Here is a 25,372-nt window from a genome sequence, read left to right on the forward strand (position 1 = left end):
ATATTTTACTGTAAATATTAGAAAGATCTATGTAAATGGCCTAGAACATAGAAGTTGTTCACTAATTGGTGGCTGATATTATTGTTCTGTAGCATTGATCAGCATGATATGATCCAGGACCAGTGGACACTGACCCGTAAGGAAGAAGGAAAAGAACTTCCTCATAAGATTCCTTATAGGACCAGGTTGGGTGTGTTCACAGTGTGCAGAGTAAGGAGGAGGTCACCTTCTTCAAGAATATTCCTGAGACTCCTACAGAGCATTTCTGAGTATGCTTCCTGGGACCACATCTTCACTAGAAAGATTGCTGTAAGTGTGCCTAACATATTAAACAACTAAAAGATATCATATTTTAACTTTCATTTCTTTTCAATTGTTTAAAAATATTCCATTATAGAAACTTCAAATTTTGTATGAAAATAGATAAGTGTAGCAAATCATCATTTCTAATTGTTATCTGCCTTGGCCAATCTTGTTTTTAGTATAACTAATTTCCTCCCTTCAAAGGATTAAAATCTTTAAATCGAATCTCTAATATTGTACTCTTTTGGCTATAAACATTTTAGTGTGGAGTTGTAAAATAGAGAACTTTTATAAAAAGAAATAATAGTGTCTTTATCAATCTAAAAATTTTAAAATACTTAATATCACCAAATATTTTTCAATGTTTAATCTTTTCATTTGTCTGTAAGTATAGTTAGTTCAACAGTAATAGCAATACTCTATTTGTATCTTACTATGTTAATTAATAATGACATACAATAAATCTACAAAGAGAAACTTTTTCTATTTGGCTTATTCTTCACCTGTTTTATCTATTTTCAAATATTTGATGACCTAGATGTACAGTTTATTTAAGAATATCAATATAAATGTTTGGCTTTCCAGTTTATGTATTGGTTTTCAGGATGGTTATTAGTATTTGGCAAAGGTGAAGTTTTTTTAAATGAGTTCATGTATGTATCACTTCTCCACGATGCATGTAAAGATTATGTACAGCAAATATGTATGAATTAAAAAAATTAAATATATGAGTTCATGGACTCAAACGTGTTGCTTTCTAAATCCAATATAGTTATTGTTTTTGCTCTAAATTGGCCGTGCTTGGCCAATGAGAGCCCCTTCACACGAGTAGCTGTGAAAACATCCTTACTTTCTCCTATGATGGGATATTTTAGGCTCATCTTGTCCTTGGACCAGGAATAATGATATTCCTAGATCAAGATGGTTGGCCACCTCAGTCATTGTGCTACAGTGCTTGTTGCTGATTTGTTGGTGACTGTTTCTAGGCTTTTCAATGGATGAGCTAGAAAACAGTTTTTTGGACTTCCTGATTTCATCCAATTTAATTCAGTATTAAAGTGTTTTTCTTCCACATTATATCTGTATCTCCTTCTCCCATACTTAAATCTTGATTCTCAATGATAGTGAATAATTAATAATTAATTTAAATAATTTCAAGTCCCATTATTTATAACCAAAGTGCTTTAGAATAAAATCCTAAAACAGCCATCAAAAATATAACTGAAATAAGTTGGGAGATTATTTTTGCAGTTCTTTGTCTTTGAGGGTTTTTCCATTGGGCTGTATAGTCAACATCTGTGTTTTAGAGTCTCTGATTCCTCTTTGTGTGGTTATGTAACCTGGTCAGAACAGTTTCATGTGTTTTTGTGTTTATGAATTTGTAGAGTTTTCTTTTTGTAAGTTACTTTTCTTGGTAATTATGTAAAATGCTTATATAATTTCAAAATCAAATCTTCAAAATAAGTCTAATAGAAAAATTGCTGCTTCTGCTTCTATTCCTGCTACCCTATTTTTTCTACTATGAATAGTATTTTTTCTGTTTTCATGGTTTGTCTTTCCATTTAAAAAAAAATAAGCAGATTAATGCACACATACCTACATATCTAGTCATTTATTTCAGTGTTTCTTAACCTAGTAATTCTTTTGGGAGGTGGTCGGGGTACTCTGCGCATTACTATATCTTTAACAGCATCCCTGGCCTTCACCTTCTACATGCTCAGAGTAACCTTTCAGTTTTAACAGCTAAAAATATCATTGCCAGACATTGCCAAATATCTTTTGGGAGGCAAAATCACCTTTGTTTGAGAATCACTGGTTCATGTACACATGCACATTTATTTATTTATTTTTGGTACCAGAGATTGAATTCAGGACTTTGTCCTTGCGAGGCAGTCAGGGCAGCACTGAGCTAAATCCCTGGCCCTGTACATCTACGACTATATTTATTTACATACATAGTTACTCTTCCTAGTTCCCACATACACAATAGCAAACTGCTGCATTTCTTTGCCTAACTTTTCTTCACCCAGTAAAGTATATTTTGGAGATTACTCCCTACATTTAAGGAGAGGTGCTTCTTACTCCTTCCCTACTTATGTGTGGGAATCCGCTGTCCTCTCCTCCCAGCCCTTGTGCGCATGTGTGTAGAACAGGTGCATGCCATTGTGGCTGGCACCCTCAGACCATTCGGGGGCCCAAGTATTGAGAAAAATGGGACAGCAAAACTCAAAAACAGAATAATTTATCTTTTCTGACATCACCTATCACTACTTTAACATCAAAGCATGTGTTATTCCATCTTCCCTACCAATGACTTTTTTTCCCCAGTTTTTGTTTTCGAAAATAGATTTTCATTATTAAAGGTCCAGTGTTTCAAATCTAAGGAAATATATTTTTGGCTCCTTCTTAATTATTGTCATTGTTTATCATCCCTGGACCTAGATCTAAGGATGTCTGTTTGCCAATTTGCAAATGTGTCGATAAGGGCATGTAGGCTATCCAAAGATTTATTACTTTTATGGAGCACATCTTAGATTCTTACAATAGGGGAAGAATTTTTCCTGTCATATTGTGACAAGGGTTTGTCCACTAAGGTTCTTTTAATACTGTACTTGGTGCCATCCTTGAGGATCAAGGAGTTAGTCCAAGTTTCAGGAATTTGGAATTCTGAATCGTTTGCTATTAAAAAAAAAACAACTAAAAATTTGTGTTTCCTCTGAAGATCAGCCGCCAAAAAAAAAAAAAAAAAAAAAAAAAAAAAAAGCAAAAGCTACAGGATATGAAGTGGGACAAGGTGGTCCCTTGGTGCTGCAGGAATTGTCAGAATGAGGACTCTGGAGGCCAGCCTGAAGGGAGCCCCCAGCTGGGCTAGAGGAAATTAGACCTCAGCTTTTACCAATGGAAGACACCAGAGGAGTTGTGTACTTCCTGGGAGGATGGGTTGACTCTTTCAAGGTTTTGTAGAAGCCTATAATGTGACAACCTGCTCTCACTGACAAATGAGAAATCCAGGATGAAATTAATTATTTTGGCACTATTATAACCCGGACCAGTTCAATACATTTATATAAAGCTGACCATTAAAACCTATTTATTTTTTTCTTCTAGCTCATAAATTGTCTCTCCCCTAGCCTCATAATGATTTGCACTGTTAAAAAGAAGCTGAAAGTTCAGAAAATTCTTCATTTCCATATGAATATCGTATTCCGCAGCTTGAAAAAGTACAACATGTACCTCATTCTGATGTACATTCTAGTCTCCAGGGGAAAGAGTTAGAGCAGATCTTGTTAAGAGGTGGGGGTCATGCATGGGCTGAGTTCGCCCAAAGAAGAGAACATGCAGTGAAAAATGTGACCTGTCCTGTTTTTAAAAGGAAATATTCTGTAAGAATGAGGCACACAGCCTACTGACTCAGAAGCTGAAGATGTCATTTTTTCCAGTGGCCTCCAAATTAATTCATTCAAACTTTTCTCCATCCAGTTAGACCTACCACTCTGAACTATTAAGAATTGGAATTTTTAATATCTATTTTAGAATTATACCCTGTGCGTGAAAACATATTAGGCATTCAGGAGCAGAATCCAACACATGACTTTGTATAGTGGAAAGGAGGGAGAGAATTCTTTTGGCCAGTTAAAATACAATATTGAACAAATTATTTGTTGTTCACTGATTTTTATTTCTTATTTTTCTATACCTAGGCTTAAATGAACATATCTGCTTACTACTGTTTTTTGCTTGTCTTTAATCACAGAAGTAGCATCTCGCTTATTCTTCTACCACCTTAACGCTCCCCAACCCTCCTTCATTAGAAGGTTCCCTCTGTTCCCATTTCCTCTTTTACTTCATTGTGAGCAGCTGGGCTATGTGCTTACAGCAAATTAGCTGTAAAATAAAGCAGACTTTTCCCCCCTTTTCTTTTTTTTTGTCAGGGTGTTTTGGGAGAAGAGGTGGTTAGAGAAATTATCCTATGATAAGCAAGTGTGGACAAGGATCAAATAAGCAGAAGAAATAGGCCTGCTGGAGGGGTCACTCACACTGATGAACCATAGTAAGTGTACTTTCCTCTTGGGGCCCCTATTGCATCATTCTGAATGCTTACTCTCAAGTTCAATAGCAGTAAAGTTTTCTTCTCAGATCTCGATTTTCACAGACTTCCACAAAATGAAGTCCTGGTTGGAATGTGTTCTTTAAAATATTGAAATCAATTGTAATCCATATGTTGTTGGCCTCACTTTTCTGTTGATGCTTAAAAATGCAACAGCGATTGTCACAGGTATTCATCAATTTTAAAAAGGCAGACAGGCACTGAAATTGTATATGTTCCCCAGAGGAAAATTAGCTCAAAAGGTAAGGAAATAGAAGCAAGCAGTATGAGAGCAAGAGGCATGGTTAAATTAAATACTTAATCGCTCATGTTGGTGGGTAATGCTTTTCCGTAACATCATCAGGTATTTGAGCAGCGCCCCCTGAAGGTCCTGAATGGCTGCACACAGTGAGACTCAGATCAGATCAGGTCCTTTAGTCTTGGTTTTCAGAAAATATAAAGTGATGTTAATAATTATTATCACTTACTGGGAAAGTTGAAATCTAATGTAGCAACATTTCTACTTGCTTCTCACAGCACACACTCCAGATAAGTGAATGGAAAGAAGTCTTCGGTGGAGGTAGGAGGAGACCAATTTACTGCTCACCAGACACCCTGTTCTCACACTCAGTGATTGCCAGACGTTTTTATTAAGCAATGAAATATTCCCTTTTCCAAATAAAACATTATTTGGCATTTAAATGGGCAAAGAAACAAAAGGAACATTTGAATGTTTTGAATTTATTTTGCAATTTTCAAATTCATGCTATTGTATTTAAAAAAATAATTTATTTAAAAGGCACTCAAAGATAATTCTGGGGCTATTTGTTTGAACACCAAAAAATTGCAAATGAGTATAGGGATGCCAGTTGACATGTTATGTAATGACCTTATTACCCAGTTTCACCCTCTTTATAAATTTTCAGTTTGGTTACTGATCATCGAGAAAAGTTGTGACTCAGGCATTTAAGTAGAAGCAAATATGTTCTCTTTTTTTATGAAATATGTTTGCAATCTCAGAACGTCTTTAAGGAGATGGCCACAAGAGCGAGTTTGCAAAATTGGCAGAAAAACAACTTTACCTGATAGTACTAGGCTACCAATAGAAATCTTAAATTTGTTCATATTATTTGAGCATTTTAAATTATGTTTTAAAAAGCAATCAAGCATATTTAAAAATGTAATACAAATTAAATGTTTGTAAAATCCCACCATCGCAGATTCTAGGGTGAAGAAAGTAGCGTGGAAACCATTATGCTAGGGCGTTTTCAAAGGAATGGAAAGCCACCAGGAGCATCTTTGGAGCAAAGTCACTGAAACCAGTGAGACAGAGGGCCAGAATTTTTCCTTCTGAGCCAGAAACACTCTAGGGAGGGCCCATCTCCTCTTTCAGATTATTGGAACAACTTCTGTGCCCCAGTCTTTCATCAATGTCAGAATTTCTCCAGTTGGTTCCATGTAAACTGAAGATTAGGAAGACAGACTGGACCTATTCTCAAAGTTCTAGAGCTTGGTAGAACAATGTGGTAGTCATCAGCCACATATGACTATTCATATTTAAAGTCCTCTCAATTACCATTCCATAAAATTAAAAAATTCATTTCTGTAATCCTCCTTGGCAAATTTCATGTACTTAATAGTCAGCTGGACTACACAGATAATAGAACACTTTTATCATTGCAGTAAGTTTCACTGAATATACCTATTATAGAATGAGAGCCACTCAGTTATCATTCTACCTTCTATTTTCAGGTTGCTTTTGAAAAGAACTTCATTACTCAGGTTAGGATCATCTTTTTTGGTCAATACAAATTTCTTGTATGTGTAGTGAAACTTTTGAAGGAAGGGTGAAAGGGAAAACATTCAGCAATATTTTTTGGTCCTTTAACACAGTCCTCATTCACCATATAGAATGAGAGCCACTCAGTTATCATTCTACCTTCTATTTTCAGGTTGCTTTTGAAAAGAACTTCATTACTCAGGTTAGGATCATCTTTTTTGGTCAATACAAATTTCTTGTATGTGTAGTGAAACTTTTGAAGGAAGGGTGAAAGGGAAAACATTCAGCAATATTTTTTGGTCCTTTAACACAGTCCTCATTCACCATGGTCCATGATAGTAGCAGAGAGAGAGGAGAGAGAGAGAGAGAGAGAGAGAGAGAGAGAGAGAGAGAGAGAGAGAGAGAGAGAGTAGGGAGGGGAAGAGAGTATAAACTGGGTTTTATGGTTATAGTTGGGAATTTCCTTAAGGAACTATGCAGGGTAAATATGGTGATTAGGAATGAATTCTGGATCCAGACTACAGTGTTTGAATCCACTTAATCCTTTAGAAACTGTGTCATCATGGGGAAATTAACTTCTTTGTGACTCAGTATCCTCTTTCAGGGTAATAAAGCCACCTGTCTCATCAAGTTATTGGGGGAATCAAGTGAATATTATATGTAAAACCATTTGTATTGCTATCACAACTTGCTCCTATGAGGAATTCCAAAACATGAAATGTCAGAAAAATGATTTTAAAATTTTTCCAGAGGAGAAGGTTGTGGTACACATGTGAATAGGGAGAAGTGTGACACCTTAGGAGTTGGGAAACTTCAGCAATCACAAATTCCTCATTCTTGAATGCCTTTGACTGGCTTCTCTGAAGAGCGAAAGAAGTCTTCAAGGAATATTTTTGAAGAGGAAGAAAAGGCTTTTCCAAACTTGTCTAATTGGAAATGTTTTTCTGTTATTTTCATTTGTGAGTGATAATTTCACTGAGCATTAAATTCCTGAGCCCCAAATCATTCTCTTCCAATCTGGAGAAATTGCACTAAAGTTTTCTGACTGTCAGCATTTGAGAGCAGTCGAGTTCTTTGTGTTTTCTTATTTTGAATTCCCAAAGAATTACACTCTGAGAAAAGAGTTCAAATACAAGCAATTTATTTGGAAGGGGAAGGCAGAAGAGTCTGTAATCAAGTAGATACTGTCATGTACACCTGCAGCTTAATTATGCTGGATTGACTCAGGAGTCAGTAAAAGCATATTTCTCAAAGTTCCCCATCAGTGAAATGAGGGATCCCCAGTATTTAATAGCAAAATCCTGCCTCTCACTGGTTGAACACAGCTCATGGGGCTGTGTATGGATTCCCCAGAACTTGCAGACATCTGCAGTGGCAGACAGACTGGTTACAGTTACCAGATTATTGAAAGGCCTGGTGAAAGGAATCCCAGGAGTTGGTTTTTGGAAATCAGGTTTGAGTACCTTTAAGTGGTAAGGGTGAAGGCACATGGGAAGGGACCAGAAGTGTCTACCACAGAGAGAAACCTCTTTGTCTGAAGATGTTTGAATGGTTGGCTAATGGCAACCCCACATGTTTTCCCCTCTGTCCTGTTTGGCCCTTTCATTTTATTTTCTGGATCTCATGTTTTCTTTGTTTCTCTCTATCTTGTCATTGTCCATCTCCTTCATCTCTATTTCCCTTTTTTTTCTATTGACACGATCACTTCTGAGTTATTTTTCCTTAATTTTTGTCAAAGTAAGCCCCCTTGACAAGAAAACTTGGTATAGAAAGCTTTTCTTCAATTATATCTTTTAAAAAAGTAATTAATTTTATTGGTACATATAAGGTATACAGTGTAGTGACTTTCATCATTGGAAGTTTGCACCTTTACATAACCCATCTTGGTTCTTATTGTTTCCCCATTCCCCTACCCTCACTTCAATCCCTCCACCCCTCCCTTTCCACAAAGACTTTGTTTCTATTTTTTATGTTTTTCATGTTAATTCTATTCCCATTTTTCTTTTCCCCCATCCCTCCCATTTCTCCTTCTGTTTTGCACCTTTTCTTGCTATTTCAAATGATCTATTATACCTTTTAGTCCTTATTTACACTTTCAGTTTCTTACACTAGTGAAACTATTTGGCATTTACATGTGTGCACTACTTATTTCACATAAGAGTATAGCCTCAGTGTGCATCCATTTAACTATAAATGTCTCTAATTTCTCATTTTTTATGGCTGAGTCATGTTCCATTTTAAAAACAAAAGCACGTTTTCTTTATCCAGTCTCCAGTTGATGCTCAATTGGTCTGCTTCCAAGTTTTAGCTATCATGAATAGTGCTGCTATGAACATGGGTGCACATATATAATTGTGGTATGATTCTTTTAATTCTTCGGGAAAGATACCCAGCAGGGGGATAGCAGGGTCAAATGGGACCTCTAATCCTAGTTCTTTGAGGTATCTCCATACTGATTTCCACAGTTGTTGCACCAGTCTCCACTCCCATCAGCAGTGGAGAAGGGTTCCTCTTTCCCCACATCCCCACCAGCATTTGTCACTGGTTGATTTCATGATAGCAGCCATTCTTTCTGGGTTGAGGTATAATCTCAGTGTTGTTTTCATTTGCATTTCTTGAGTGACCCATGATGTTGAACATTTTTTCATATGTTTATTTTGTATTTCTAATTCTTTGTCTAAGAAATGTCTGTTTCTTTTGGAGGACCATTTTTGGATTGGGTCTTTGTATTTGGAGGACTGATTTTTAAAAATTCTTTATATATTCTAGATAGTAGACCTTTGCCTGAGGGAGAGCTGGTGAAAAATTGTTCCCACATTGTGGGTTGTCTTTTCACACTATTGGTTGTTTCTCTTGCTGTTCAGAAACTTTTAAATAAGAAGAGATCCCACTTGTTGACTGTAGTAGTTCACAGACAACTGAAGCTTTGTTCATGAAATCTTTTCCTACACCAATGTCTTCAAGAGTTCTACCTAACCTCTTTTCTAGGTGGTTTAGTATTTCTGTTTTAATATTTAGATCTTTAATCCACTTTGATCTTAGTTTAGAGCATAGTGAGACATATAGGTCTTGTTTGAATCTTTGGCAAATTGAAACCCTCATTTTCCAGCACCATTTATTAAAGAGGCTATCTTTTCTCCAGTAAGGGTCTTTGGCTCCTTTGTCAAAGATGAGGTGGCTGAATGTGTCTGGACTTTTTTCTGCATGTTCTAATCTGCTCCGCTGGTCCTTAGGTCTGTTTCTTTGCCAGTTCCACATTATTTTTATCACAGTAGCTTTGTAGTAAAGTTTCAAGCTGGGGATTTTGATACCCTCTACCTTGTCTTCATTGCATAGAATTGCTTTTGCTATTCTAGGTCTCTTCTTGTTCCAAATGAATTTTTGGATTGTTTTCTCAAGGTCTGTGAAGTATGCTACTGGGATTTCAATTGGGATTGCAGTGAATCTATACAGCAGTTTTGAAAGTATGGCCACTTTCACTATGTTGATTCTTCCTACCTAGGAGCAAAGGGATGTCTTTCCATTTTCTGATATCCTCTTCAATCTCTTTTTTCAGACTGATGTAGTTTTCAGAGTAGAGGTCTTTGATTTCTTTTATCAGGTGGATTCCTAAGTATCTCAATGTTTTGGATGCTCTTGTAAGAGGAATTGCTTCTCCCATCTCTCTCAGTGATTCTATTTTTCATATACAGGAAAACTATTGATTTTTGTGTGTTGAATTTGTATCCAGCTACTTTGCTGAATTTCATTATTAAGTCTAGAAGACTTTTGGTGGAGTTCTTGGGGTCTTCTAATTAGAGTATCATGTCATCTGCAAATAATGTAAAATTGACTTCTTCATTTCCTATCTTTATTCCTTTTATTTCTTTCTCTAATTGCCATAGTTAATGTTTTCAAAACTATATTGAACAGGAGTGATGATAGTGGATATCCTTGTCTTCTTCCTCATTTTAGTGTGGAAGATTTCAATTTTTGACCATTTAGTATGATATTGGCTGTTGGTTTTTCATAGATGGCTTTTATCAGACTGAGATAGAGACTGTCTATTCCAATTTTTTGGAAGGCTTTTGTCATAAATGTGTGTTGGATTTTGTCAAATGCTTTTTCTGCATCTATTGAAATGATTGTATGGTTTTGTCCTTGGCTCTATTAATATAGTGTATTACATTTATTGATTTGCATGTGTTGAACCATCCCTGCATCCCTGGGATGAATCTCACTTGTTCAGGGTGTATGATGTTCTTAATGGTCTCCTGCATTCTATTTGCAAGTATCTTATTCAAGATGTTTACATCTATGTTCATTAGTAAGATTGGCCTATAGTTCTCTTTTTCAGTTGGGTCTTTCTCTGCTTCGGGGATCAAGGTGATGATGGCTTCCAGGAATGTACTCAGGAGTTTTGCTCCCCTTCCAACTTCATTGAAGAGTTTAAACAGGAGTGTCAGTAGTTACTCTCTAAATGTCTTGTAGAATTCAGCAGTGAAGCCATTAGGACCTGGACTTTTTTTAGTTGGTAAGTTTTTGACTCTGTTTTCAATTTCATTGATTTGATATTGGATTGTTTAGAATTTTTAGGTTATCTCTGTTCAACTTTGGTAATTCATACAAATCTTGGAATCTGTCCATTTCTTCTATATTTTCCATCTTATTGTTATATAGGTTCTCAAAGTAGGTATTGATGATCACCTGGATTTCTTCTGGGTTCAGTGTAATTTCACTCTTTTCATTCATAATTGCATGGATTTGGGCCTTTTCTTTCCTTTTTTGGATAAGGTTGGCTACGGGTTTGTCAATTTTGTTGATCCTTTCAAAGAACCAATACTTGGCTTCATTAATTTTTTGTATTGTTCTCTTAGTCTCCATTGCTTTAATTTCTACTCTGATCTTTATAATTTCCTCTCTTGTGTGAGCTTTGGGTTTGACCTGCTCTTCTTTTTCTAGAAGCTTGAGGTTGAACATTAGGTTGTATAACTGAGCTTGTTCTGTTTTCCTACTATGAGTATTCACTGCTATGAATTACCCTCATAAGACTGCTTTCGTTGTGCCCCATACATTCCAATATGTTGTATTGGCATTGTCATTTAATTTCAGGAATTTTCTGACTTGTACTTTAATTTTCTCTGGGACCCTTTGGTTATTCAGCAGTGTGTTGTTCAATTTCCATGTGTTTATGACATTCTTGCAATTTCTTTTGTTATTGGTCAACATTTTCATCACATTTTTGTCTGGTAATATACAGGGGATAACTTTAATTCCTTTGCACTTACTTAAACATGTCTTATGAGTGAGTATGTGATCTATTTTGGAGAATGATCCATGTGCAGCTGAAAGAACATGTATTATGATTTTGTGTGGTGGAACACTCTGTAAACATCTGTTAAGTTCATTTGTTCAAGAGTTTGAGTTCTGCTATTTCGTTGTATATTTTTTTGTCTGGTTGATCTATCTATTTGTGATAATGGAAATTGAGGTCTCCCGCTACTATTGTATTAGTGCTTATATGATTTTTCATGTCCATTAGTATTTGTTTTATATAGTTGGAGGCACTTGCATTTGGATATATATATATATGATTGTCATCTCTTCCTCTTGGATTGTTCCCTTTACAAGAAGGTAGCATTTTTGTCTCTCTTCATCATTGTTGATTTGAAATCCACTTGATCTTCAAAGAAGATAGGTACTCCTGCTTTTTTTCAGTGGGGGGGATGCTTTCTCATGGAGTATTGTTTTCCACCCTTTAACTTTCAGTCTATGAATTACTTTTTGAATTAAGTGTGTTTCTTGTATGCAGCATATTGTTGGATCTTGCTTCTTGATCCATCTGCCAGTCTATTTCTTTTGATTGGTGAATTGAGACCATTAACATTCATGGTTATAACTGATATGTATCGACTTATCATTGTCATGATTTTTTCTTTTTGTTGGATTCTCCCCCTTTGCATTTAATTTCTTGCACCTGATGGGTTCATTCTGTGGGGCTTCCTGGGGTTGTGATCCACATTGTCTTTTCCTAGGATATTGTTAAAATTTTTTGGAGTGCTGATTTAATATTCATGAAGATCCTAAGGTGCTCTTTGTCATGAAAGTAGCTTATTTCTCGATCAGTTTTGAAAGATAGTTTTGCAGGGTACATCAATCTGGGTTGAAGGTTGTTTTCCTTTAGGGCTTGAAATATGTCACTCCATGCTCTTCTTTCCTTGTGGATTTGTGTTGAGAAGTGTGCTGTAATTCTGATGGGCTTTCCTTTGGATGTGATTTGTTTTTTTTCTCTGCTTGTAGAATTTTGTTCTTCTGTTGGGTTTCTGGAATCTTAACTATTATATACTTGTGTGTAGATTTAGGTAGATTTAGGTTGGCTAGTTGGAGTCCTAGAAACCTCACTTATCTGTATGCTAGATTCTTTCCCCTTATTTGGGAAGTTTTCTGCCATTACTTTGGTGAACAGTTTTTTTTTTTTTTTTAATGTCATCTGCACTCTCTCCTGTTTCTTCATTGGCTCCAATCATTCCTGTGTAATTCTTCTTTGTATCATCTAGCAGCTGCTGGATTGATCTCTCATGGACCTTTACTATTTTTAAGAGAGTTTTATTTTCCTGGTCACTAATTGCAATCATATCTTCTACATTTGAAATTCTGTCCTTGCATTGGCTCATTCTGCTGCTTAAACTTTCAATGAAATTGTTTTTATTTATTTTAAATTGAATTTATTGGTACATTCTAGGTAGACAGCAGTTACATTTCAGGTCTTGGTTCTCATTTTTTCCCCTTGTCCTCACCCTACCTTCCCACCCCCTCCTCCCCTCCCCATCTTCAAACACTTTAATTCCATTTTTATATTTTCTCATTTCTTTTTCCTTTTCTCTTATTCCCCTTTCCCTATCCCTCTCACTGTCCCTACACCTTTGGTCCTTTTCTTCCTATTTCACATTGCTAATTGTCCTGTTAGTATTTTGAGTACTATTTTAGTTTTTCACACCAGAGAAACTATTCAGAATTTGCATGTGTGTGACTTATTTATTTCACTTAGGTGTATATCCTCAAAATGTACCCATTTACCTGTGAATGAATCTACTTTCTCATTCTTTATGGCTGGGTAGTATTCCATTTTATAGAAAAACCACATCTTCTTTATCCATTTACCAACTGATGGGCAGATGGGCTGTTTCCAAGTTTTAGCTATTATAAACTGTGCCGCTATAAACATGGGTGTGCATATATTATGGTGGTATGATTGTTTTAATTCTTTTGGAAAGATACCCAGCAGAGGGATGGCTGGGTCAAATGGAACCTCCAGTCCAAGCTCTTTGAGGTATCTCCATACTGATTTCCATAGTGGTTGCACCAGTCTGCACTCTCACCAACAATGGAGAAGTGTTCCTTTCTCCCCACATCCCCACCAACATTTGTTATTGTGTGATTTCTTGATAGCAGCCATTCTTTGTGGGGTGAGGTGGAATCTCAGTGTTGTTTTCATCTGCATCTCTCAAATGACCAGTGTTGTGGAACATTTTTTCATATATTTACTTGCTGCTTTTACTTCTTTGTCTGAGAAATGTCTGTTCATTTCGGATGCCCATTTTTGAATCGGGTCTTTATATTTGGGGGGGCTGATTGTTTTGAGTTCTTTATATATCCTTGATAATAGTCCTTTGTCTGAGGAACAGCTGGTAAAAATTTTTTCCCACATTGTAGATTGTCTCTTAGTTCTGCTGATGGTTTCTTTTGAAGTACAGAAGCTTTTTAGTAAGATGAGATCCCAGTTGTTGATTCTATCTGCTAGTTCCCGTGCTACTGAGGATTTGTTCATAAAGTCTTTTCCTATACCAATGTCTTCCAGAGTTCTGCCTAACTTACCTTCCAGCAAGTTTAATGTTTCTGTTTTAATATTTAGATCTTTAATCCATTTGGATTTTAATTTAGTGCATGGCGAAAGATAAGGGTCTAATTTTAATCTGTGGCAGGTTGACATCCAGTTTTTCCAACACCATTTATTAAAGAGGCTATCTTTCCTCCACTGAGGATGGTGAGCTCCTTTGTCAAAGATGAGGTAGCTGAGTACATCTGCATTTGTTTTTGTGTCTTCCAGTCTGTTCCATTGATCCTCAGGCCTATTTCTTTGCCAGTACCATGCTGTTTTTATCACAGTGGCTTTGTAGTATAGTTTCAAATTGGGAATTGTTACACCTGGTGCCATGTGACTGTTGCCTATAATGGCTTTTGCTATTCTAGGTCTCTTGTGGTTCCAAATGAATTTTTGGATTCTTTTTTCTAGTTCTGTGAAATATAGTGTTGGAATTTCAATTGGCATTGCATTGAATGTATATAGCAGTTTTGGTAGTATGGCCATTTTCACTATGTTGATTCTTCCTACCCAGGAGCAGGGGATATCTTTCCATTTTTTTATATCCTCTTCAATTTCTTTTTTCAGAGTGCTGTAGTTTTCAGTGTAGAGATCTTTTGCTTCTTTTGTTAGATTGATTCCTAGATACTTCATTTTTTTGTATGCTATTGTAAAAGGAATTTTTCCCTTATTTTTCTCTCTGTGAGTCTGTTTTTGTGGATAAGAAGGCTATTGATTTTTGGGTATTCACCTTGTATCCAGATACTCTACTGAATCTGTCAATTAAGTCTAGAAGTTTTTTGGTGGAGTTTTTTGGATCTTCAATGTAGAGTATCATATCATCAGCAAATAATGATAGTTTAACTTCTTCCTTTCCTATCTTTATTGCTTTAATTTCTTTCTTTTGTCTAATTGCTATGGCTAATGTTTCCAGAACTATATTGAAGAGAAGTGGTGATAATGGGCATCCTTGTCTTGTTCCTGATTTTAACATGAAGGTTTTCAGTTTTTGGCCATTCAATATGATGTTGGCTGACGGTTTTTCATAGATAGCCTTTATTAAGTTGAGGTATAGACCATCTATTCCATTTTTTTGCAGGGTTTTTATCATGAATGGGTGTTGCATTTTATCAAATGCTTTTTCTGCATCTATTGAGAGGATCATATGGTTTTTGTCCTTGACTTTGTTAATATAATGTATTACATTTATTGACTTTCATATGTTGAACCACCCTTGCATCTCTGGAATAAATCCGACTTGGTCAGGATGGATGATCTTTTTAATAATCCTCTGTATTCTGTTTGCTAGTATCTTATTAAGGATTTTTGCATCTATATTCATTAAGGAGATTGGTTTGTAGTTCTCCTTTTTAGTTGCATCTTTCCCTGGTTTGGGAATGAAAGTGATAGTTGCTTCCAGGAATGAATTTGGAAGTATAGCTTCCCTTTTGATATCATTGAAAAGTTTGAAGAGTAATGGCAGTAGTTCTTCTCTAAATGTCTTGTAAAATTCAGCAGCGAATCCATCAGGGCCTGGGCTTTTCTTTGTTCGTAATTTTTTTATTACATTTTCAATTTCACTGATTGTTATTGGGGTGTTTAAAATGCTTTTATCTTCTTCATTCAACTTTGGTAATTCATAAGTACCTAAAAATCTGTCCATTTCTTCTGTGTTTTCCATTTTATTAGAGTACAGGTTCTCATAGTATGTATTAATGATCCTCCGGATTTCTGTGGGATCTGTTATGACTTCACCTTTTTCATTCCTGATTGCATGAATCTGAGCCTTTTCTTTCCTTTTTTGGATTAAGGTTTGCTAAGGGTTTATCAATTTTATTTATTCTTTCAAAAAAACCAACTCTTCGATTCATTTATTTTTTGTATCGTTTTCTTAGTTTCCATTGCATTGATTTCTGCTCTAATCTTTATAATTTCCTCTCTTATTAGAGCTTTGGGTTTTTCTTGCTCTTGTTTTTCTAGGAGTCTAAGAGTCATTGTTAGGTTGTTTATTTGAGCTTGCTCTGTTTTCCTATTGTGGGCATTCAGTGCTATGAATTTTCCAAGTAGAACTGCTTTCATTGTGTCCCATAGATTCCTGTATGTTGTATTTGCATTTTTGTTTATTTGTAAAAACTGTCTGATTTCTTCTTTAATTTCCTCTGTAATCCATTGATTATTCAGGAGAGTGCTGTTCAATTTCCATGTGTTTGTGAAGTTCCTACGGTTTCTTATGCTATTGATGTGCAGCTTTACTGCACTGTGATCTGATAATGTACAGGGAATAACTTCTATTCTTTTGCATTTATTCAAACCTGTTTTGTGATCTAGTATGTGATTTATCTTGGAGAATGACACATGTGCAGCTGAAAAGAATGTATATTCTGTTTTTGTGGGTTGGAACACTCTATAGACATCTAATAAGTCCCTACGTTCAAAAGCTTGCTTCAGTTCTAGTATTTCATTGTTGATTTTTTGCCTAGATGATCTGTCTATTTGTGATAGTGGGGTATTCAGATCCCCCACTACAATTGTATTAGTGGTTATTTGGTTTTTCATGTTACTTAATATTTGTTTTATATAGTTGGGGGCATTTATATTTGGTGCATATATGTTTATGATTGTCATTTCTTCCTCTTGGATTTTTCTCTTTACAAGGATGTAGTGGCTTTCTTTGTCTCTCTTAATCAGTTTAGGTTTGAAGTTTGCTTTGCAAATAAGATTGCTACCCCTGCTTTTTTCTGGGCTCCTGTTGCATGGAGAATTGTTTTCCATCCTTTCACTTTGAACCTATGGGCTTCTTTTTGCACTAGGTGTGTTTCTTGTATACAACATATTGTTGGATTTTGCTTCTTAATCCATTCTGCCAATGTGTTTCTCTTGATTGGTGCATTGAGGCCATTGACATTGATAGTTATAACTGATATGTACTGACTTATTATTGTCACGTTATTGGCCTTTTTTTGATTATTTTTATTTTTTGTCCCCTCCTTTTAGTTTCTTGCCTTGGCTATTTGATTTGCTCTGTTGGACATCCTGGTGTTGTGATCTTCATTGGCTTTTTCTAGGATATTGTTTAAAATTATTTATAGTGCTGGTTTAGTATTCATGAAGCTTCTCAAGTGTTCTTTGCAATGGAAATATCTTATTTCTCCATCCATTTTGAATGAGACTTTTGCAGGATACATCAGTCTTGGTTGTAGGTTGTTTTATTTTAGGACTTGACATACCTCACTCCAGGCTGTCATTGACCTGAGGGTTTGTTTTGAAAAGTCTGCTGTGATTCTGATGGGCTTTACCTTGCATGTGATTTGTTTCTTTTCTCTTACAACTTGTAGTATTTTGTTCTTCTGTTGCGTTTTTGGGGTCTTGATTTTTGTAGTATTTTGTTCTTCTGTTGGGTTTCTGGGATCTTGATTATTATATGTCTAGGTGTAGATTTTTTTAAAATAGTGGCTAGTTGATGTCCTATATGCCCCACTTATCTATATGTCTAGTTCTTCCCCTCTGTTTGGGAAGTTTTCTGTCATTAATTCTTTGAACAGCTTTTTTAAGGCATTTGCATTTTCTCCTGGTACTTCATGGATTGTTCTTCTGTTGGGTTTCTGGGATCTTGATTATTATATGTCTAGGTGTAGATTTTTTTAAAATAGTGGCTAGTTGATGTCCTATATGCCTCGCTTATCTGTATGTCTAATTCTTCCCCTCTGTTTGGAAAGTTTTCTGTCATTAAGTCTTTGAACAGCTTTTTTAAGGCATTTGCATTTTCTCCTGGTACTTCATGGATTCCTATCAGTCTTATGTTATTCTTCTTTGCATCATCTAGGAGTTGTTGGATTGATTTCTCATGCTCCCTTACTGTGTTTAGGAGAACTCTCTTTTCATGGTCACTGTCTGCTATCTTATTTTCTATATCTGAGATTCTATCTTTGCATTCTTTTATTCTGGTGTGTATGATTTCAATAGAGTTTTTAATGTCCTGGGTATCTGTTTGAATCTGTTTAATGGATTCCATTTCTTTCCTATGTTGGGTGTTCATTGCTTCCATTTCTTCCTTATTCTGGGCCTTCCTGGTTTCTATTATGTTCCTAAACTCTTTTTTTTTTTTTTTTTTTTTTTTGGTCAGTTTCTGTTCTGAAGTCTCGAATCATGTCTTTCATTTAGCTCACCATCTCTATGGTTGTCTGGGAAATAATTTCTGTTTTGAATTTTTCTAGAGCTTGATTGATCAGTTTTTTAGTTCCTGTGCTGTGAGCTCTGAGTGTCCTGGAAGTTCACTATCTGATTTTTCATCCTCCTTTGCCCTACTGTTTGCCATTTGTGGACTGGAAGTCTGTTTTTGTGGTTTGCTTAAGTGTTTTCTTATCTTTATTTTTGCTGTTGAATTGCCCTTGATTCAATCTCTGGGTCATTAAATCTTCCTGATATCATTGAGTCCCAGTCTTTGATTTTCTAATGACTTATAGACATTCTCATTTGTATAATTGAGAAAACAACTCATCAAATCAATCCCTATCCTGCATCCCTATCCATACAATCAGGAATATAATAGGATCAATCACCACCCTTTATAGCCCACCATGCCTCTGCAGAGTGTGTCCAAGGACTGGTTCAATCAGGGGATCTAATAGCCGGGCTGGGGGTAGGGTACGACTGTGCTCAGTGGTGCCCATGTGGCTACACTCCTGGCGCTGTGTAAGAGCCAATCATTGCACCTGCTGAAAATGGCGTGGCTCCAGAGCAGGCCCGTAGTTTGAGCTGGGCCTTGCAGCAGCTCAATGGAATTATTAATCTCCTGGATATCTGTTTCCATCTGTTTTATGATTCCATTTGTTTCCTGTGTTGGGATTCCATCATGTTTCTCAGCTCCTCTATTTTTTTATGTGTTTCTGCTCTAGATTTTATTAATCATGTCTTGTACTATGGGCACAATCTCTGCTGTTATCTGAGAAATTATTTCTGATTTCATTTTTTCCAGGTCCTCTTTTGTTGCCAGGTGCTTGAGTATCAGATTGTTCAATCTTGTTGCACTTTGGAGTTGCCTTAGGTGATCTGAAAGTCTGGTTTTGAGACTTATTTCCATGTCTTCTCTTTCAACAGATGCAGCCTGCTGGACCTTTATTGAGGACAATTTTTGCTCACCCAGTGGTCTTCAATTCTCACCAAGCTACCAAGATGCCTTTTCTCTGCTCCTCACCAGTACTCCAATTCCTAAATTCGAACCACAGATGCTATGAGGCAGGTTTCTGACTGAAGCTTGTATGCCTGTGCAGCTCTTTCCTGAGTGGGCCTTGGCTGGGAAGGTTTTCCCCAGCCTCTGGGTCAGGGAAGATCCCTGGCTGGGATCTGCTTGCAGCTGCGCTGGTCTGGACCACACCACTGTTCCCCGGGATCTGCACACATTCACTGAAACTATGGGGTAGGCCTCTGAAGCTCTTTCCTGGGCAGGCCTAGGCTGGATGGGCTTGCCAGAGCCTTTGGGGCTGGGGAATCCCTGGATGGGAACTGCCTGGAGCCATACTGGTCTGGACCACGCTGCTGCTCCCCAATGATTATATCTTTGATTATTTTTTCAGCATTGGCTGTCTTCTCTTTTACTATACTATTTTTACTCCCCAAGTTCTAGTTCTGTCTTCTGCTGTATATATCATATTAACTCTTATCATTTTTATCTCTGTTCTGTTCCTTTGCATTATGAATTTTCAGACTTACTCTCGATATTACTGGTTTTATTTTTGATAGTGTCAGATATCCTTTTACTATCCCTAAATTAGATTAGATTTTGCTATTGCAAACTTAGTTTTATTGAAACTCTCTCTTATGTTGTCCAGCTTGATTTTTATGCAATCTATTTCATATTTCTACTGTTCTTTCATGATACTACAGCTTCTTCAATCCTATTGAGTATATTAAAGAATTTTCTAAAAATTTCTTCTGATTCTTAAATAATTTCTGACTTCTTAGTTTTGTAGGTAATATCCATTTCCTTTAATCTTCAGCATTTTCTCCTGTTAATAGGTATACTTTTCTTTTTACTTGAATTAATAAAAGTCCAGATCAACTCAGGCCATTTGCCAAGTAGTGAATTGTGTGGCTTTCCCCTTCTATTTTTGGTCCACCATTGCCGGAAATCTAAGGAGAGGGTAGTTTGATGTTTATAATTCTTGGGTCAGGCTCCACTGTTGAGCTGGACTTCATTTAGGAAGGTTTGTTGATCTGAAAGATATCTTCTCTTGCTTTGAATATCTACTTCTCGCATATTATGGACTTTTAAGTAGAGAAGAATCTAGACTTCCAAGCATTGAGAATTCCTGAAATAAGGTTATTTGTAATCCCTGCCTTGTCCATGTTCTTTTATTTGTAGGACTTATGTCTTTTGCCTCTTTTATTGATCTGTGTGTCTAATATTACCCCCTCTGCTTTTGTCTATATGGATGTAGAAACATGAGGAATGGTGAGAATGAACCATGTACAGTCATCACAAACACAAGTTTTAGAGCTAGATTATCTTGGTCCATAGCTCCCTTTAATCCTTCTTAACTAGATCCTGTTGAAGTTACCTAAGTTTTCATTGCCTCTTTTTCCTCAACTTTATATGGGAGTGAGAATGAAGTAGTATCAAGTTTACATGCATTGAGTGATTGATAGTTTATCTGCCATATAGTGGATACACACTAAGTGTTGCTTTGAATCATTATCTCACAAAGCATCAGATGAATAATAAACTAGATAGTTACCATATTTTTTATGTGAACAGGAAGGTCCCAAGTAAAAAATGAAGACTTTCTGATTTACTTTTGGGTAGATGGGGCTGTTTTTATCAGAAGAGAAAATGAAAGGCCACTAATTTTCTATCTCCAGTCCCATCAATCTTGTAATTAATTGAAATCTATAATTAGTAGGATTAGAATTCCATCCACCAGACTGAAGTTAGTTGTTGGTTTTCTGGTGAGTTTTCCTTTTATTACATGTCTTCATGTTTATTTTAGTCAGATATTGGGGGAAGTTGCATTAGATGATTACTCAGATGTCATCTTGACTTGAAAGGATGTAGAGTTTTACCTATGAGACTGATGAATTGTTCACCACCTGCCTTGTTTTAAGTAACCAAGAAGAAGCAATAGGAGGCATGGTGTTGCCCAGCTGCAACCCGTATCCATGTGGGTGGAGAAAGAAGGGATCTACCTCAAGGCTTCTTAGTTTGGGACTGTGTGGTATTGACTATCTAGCCACATGAGTAATAGGAGACAGATGTTTACACTGGCAGAATAGGCACAGGACCTGGGCTTTGATCCCACTTAGGAGAAAGGGGAGCTACTTTCTGGCTGATTTGTAAAGTGGTTTGGAGACTGTTAGGTATATATGAAGCTCTACAAGTTTTTGAGTCAAACATCTCAATGGGGTAGGTAGTATCATCACACTCACTGTATAGATGAGCAAACCGACAACTTATGATTTTCCTGTTTAGGTAGAGCCTGAGTCTGACCTCTGGCAGTTTCACTCTGGATTTTCTACTCTTGACCATTCAACAATTGCCAAATTGAAAAATCATGCTGAGATTCTGCCACAGGACTCATTGAAGTCATATTGTTCACCTCTAATTGCAAAATAGAGCAGAAAAGATTCTTTTGTTCCCATCAAGCGAGGACTGTAGGTAATGTTCTCAAGGTTTTATTGTGCCACCGAGAATATCATCTTATAAAACAAAAGCACCAACTTTGCATTTCTTCTAGGCACACTGGTGGTTCCTGGGATAGAATAAAAGTTAAATATGCCCTGAACCCCCACATCAAGGGCCATAAAGATTATGATTCTATCTATCCATCCATCTCCATCTCCTATTCATCCTTTATTGTTTCTGTCTTTGTCTATTATGTATATATCTACCAATCAATCATCTATACTTTTCCTTAATATACCTAAGTATGTTTTCCTTCTGTAGGTACTATTAAGGTTTTGAGCACTGTTTTATTTATTATTATATCTTGTTTTGTGGAATAGAGATTTTAAGCATGAAATTTAACCTGGCGGCAGTCACTGTCTTCCACTTAGGAAGTATGACCACACCAGTATTCAGTGCTTATGTAGGTAAAATGTTAGCACAGGTCAGAAAGGTCTATCTATGGAGACATCTGCTCCCTGCAGCCCCATGAGTAATAGCTGGCCATGGAGCAAGTGGGAGAAACATCTACTCAGCACAGAAACTGACTGCTGTGTAGGCAGAACTAAGCCACTGGGAGAGAGGGAAGAGACCAGTGACAGTGGGCTGCAGGCAGCCAGAGGCAGTGATCTAGCAAACAGCTTCTCCCCTCTCCCTTTCTCCTTCCCTAAAAGGAGTGGAATCCACTCTGGGATAGGTGAGATAGCACACAGGCAGATTGTCCACCAGATGGTTCAATCTTCTATTTAAGAAATATTTGAAAGGGCAACAAAATACAGCAAAAACCATCCGACAGTCCACATGGCTAATGCAAAATTAGCCAAAATGACGGTGGCAGCAGCAACGAGGGTGCTATGGGGTGAACTGTGGGAAAGGCTGAGGCGAGAGAAGCACTGCTGAGTTAGGCCGGGCAGGTGTCCGGAAGGTTTGAAGTGAACCTCCATTCTTGCAACATCAATGATTTGATGTGCTTCTAGGAACCTCAAGCTATAGCCTGCACTTGAGAATTTCCCAGGTCAAAGGTGTAGAGCACAAGTGTGGTGTTCTAACCCATCCTGTGCACCATGAGCTGGGGAAACTGCTTGTGTTCTCACACCAGATTTGGTTGTCAATGCTGTTCTGTGCCTCTTTCCTCATTTCCTGTCTTCACAGAGCAGACTTTTCATTCCTGCTTCCCTGCCGCAGCCCCATTTTTACAAGACTCTACACAGTGCCACCAGCACTGGCACCATGACTGTTAACCATATTATTAACTGAGAACTTATTTTGTTCTAGGAACTGCGTTAAGTACATTAGTTCATAATAGCTAATATACATTGAATAGTTATTATATACCAAGCAAGATTTGGAGCAATTTACATACATTGTCTTATTTATCTCCTACAATAAACTGATGAAGAAGATACTATTATTATCACTTTTATTTTATATATGGAGAGAAGGAGTCTAGAAACCTTAAATAACTTAACCAAAATTTCATGGTTATTAAGGGAGGAGAGGAATTTGCTGATTCATGAGTTACTATTTTAAATGCTATGCTCTTTTGCCTGTGACATGTGCATTTTTTCTATCTTCATCCTCACCTGAAATAATTTAGTCATCATTTCCCGTATATCATTAAGAAAACTGAATCTTAAAAAGTTTAAGGAATTTCCAGGGGTCGTACATATAACAGGAGTTGCCTATTTTACTCCAAAGCTGGGACTACCCACAGTGTGAAAACATTTTCTGTCCCCTAGCCTCACTTGCTCTCAGTCTCTTTCCCTTCAGTGGCCACCTCAGCGTCTATGGTTGAAGCAACAGCAAAATGTTACCTTTTTTTTTGCTACTGGGGATTGAACTTGGGTCCTTGCACTTTCAAGGCAGGCCACTAAACCACTGAGCTAAATCCCTGGCCCAAGCCATTTTATATATTAATTATATTCATGCATAAGTCTTTTTTCTTCCACTTTCAGAGTATCTCTTTTCTGTTCTTCTTTCCATCCCTATTGCTACTACCCATCCAGATTCAGTTTCTTGCCTCTTAAAATACTATTAAAGTATCTGTTATCAGTTCCCACTTGCTTCTGCTCAAAAAGTATGACACTGTGCTGTGACTTCTAGGCATGATCCTCCCAGACAGACACTGCTTCCTACATTCTAGAGGCAGGCAAAGGATAAAATGACATTGTCTGTTGCCTATTAACTATATCCAGTGACTACAAAGGAAGAGATGTCTCTGTGCCCATGTAGACATACATTTACCACAGGGTAAAATTAGAAATCTTTGGGCATGTTTTACACTGATCTATATAAGCACATCTCTATATAATCACATTTACAAGAAAACAATTCAGTAGAGCCTTCTTGTCATTATTTTTATGCTCACTTGTAAGGAGAAGTCATTCTTCTGATGAACTCTTCTCTTTGACCATGACAGAGGAAATGTTGGTATTTTTGATGTTTAATTTTTGCAATGCAATGAGGCTTCATTATTCATGGACAATGTCTTCCTGGGAATCACAACAGACAATGGAACAGAAATGGGATTGACTAACCCATTGACCTTGTATCACAAAAGCAGAAAGAAATAAAAACTGAGCAGACCCCTGTGTTTTCCATCCCCCTAAGGGCTGTGTCTGTTCTCAGGCCTGGACCGCTTTCTGTTTTCCCCTCTGGAGGGTTCCGGTATCAAGCGTCTCTATGTTAATTAACTCAGCATGTGGCACATAAAGGCCTGACAGCAGATAGCTAATGTTTTGGATATGCACTCAGTTTAAGGATTAGCTCAATTCCAAAGGACAACTTAACATTGCTGCAGTACAGCTGACACTTGGTGATTTGAGGCAAGTTCCTGGTTCTGGGCAGCCATCCTTTCCCACCATCGTGCATGTGGAGTTCCACTCCTCATTTTGCTCTTAGCTCCTCAGAGAAAACCCATTTTAGTATTGTGATTCAACCCAAATAAAGTCAGGGTAACATATCTTACAATTGCCAACAAAGACCAAGGATAAACAGAACACCATAATGCAGATGGATAACTGAATATTTGCTTCTGCCATTATGGGAATTTTATCCAGGATTTTAAAAATGTATAATATAAACTTAGAAAAGTAGTTTCACTTACAAGTAGCCCCAACGTCAAATTCCTTAGAGTAGGTGTGTGATGAGAAGCCAGTGTGGCTTCTTTGGCCTGAAATATTTTTGAGCCAGAGAATTGTAGGGTAGCAAAATGGCTGCCCATGGGCCTTGTCTGGCCTCCAATGTGCTGTATTTGGCTTTGTGTCACATCCTTAAAAATTTGTCATGGAGAATGCAGAATTGTTTTTCAAACTCTCATTTCCAGGTTTGCTTTCCTTAGGTCTCTATTTTCTCCTGGCAAAAACTGACCAAAACCAACCAGCCACTGTCTCCCACTGGATGGAGCACAGGCACCTGTTGCCAACTTCAGCCCGTGAGTGTGATGTTTGAAATGCCAATTCCTGAACCTGGGAATTCTGCTTTCTTGTTTTTCTGCCAAGCTGAAGCTTGTTAAATCTTTGTCTTAATTCCTGGTAATTTCTTGTCTTTTTTGTCCAAAGTAGCCTATGAAATATAATAAGCTGGGTGGAGTTGCATGGGGTTCATCTTAGATTTACTTTTCACTTAGCTTTTACAAAACAGAGTTTTCATTACCACTGACCAGTTGCCCAGAAATCACCTGGTGAGTTCTTTTCCTAAAACCAA

The sequence above is a fragment of the Fukomys damarensis genome, unplaced genomic scaffold (assembly GCF_012274545.1).
Source record: "Fukomys damarensis isolate Sample0158 unplaced genomic scaffold, DMR_v1.0_HiC HiC_scaffold_30, whole genome shotgun sequence".
NCBI lineage: Eukaryota > Metazoa > Chordata > Mammalia > Rodentia > Bathyergidae > Fukomys > Fukomys damarensis.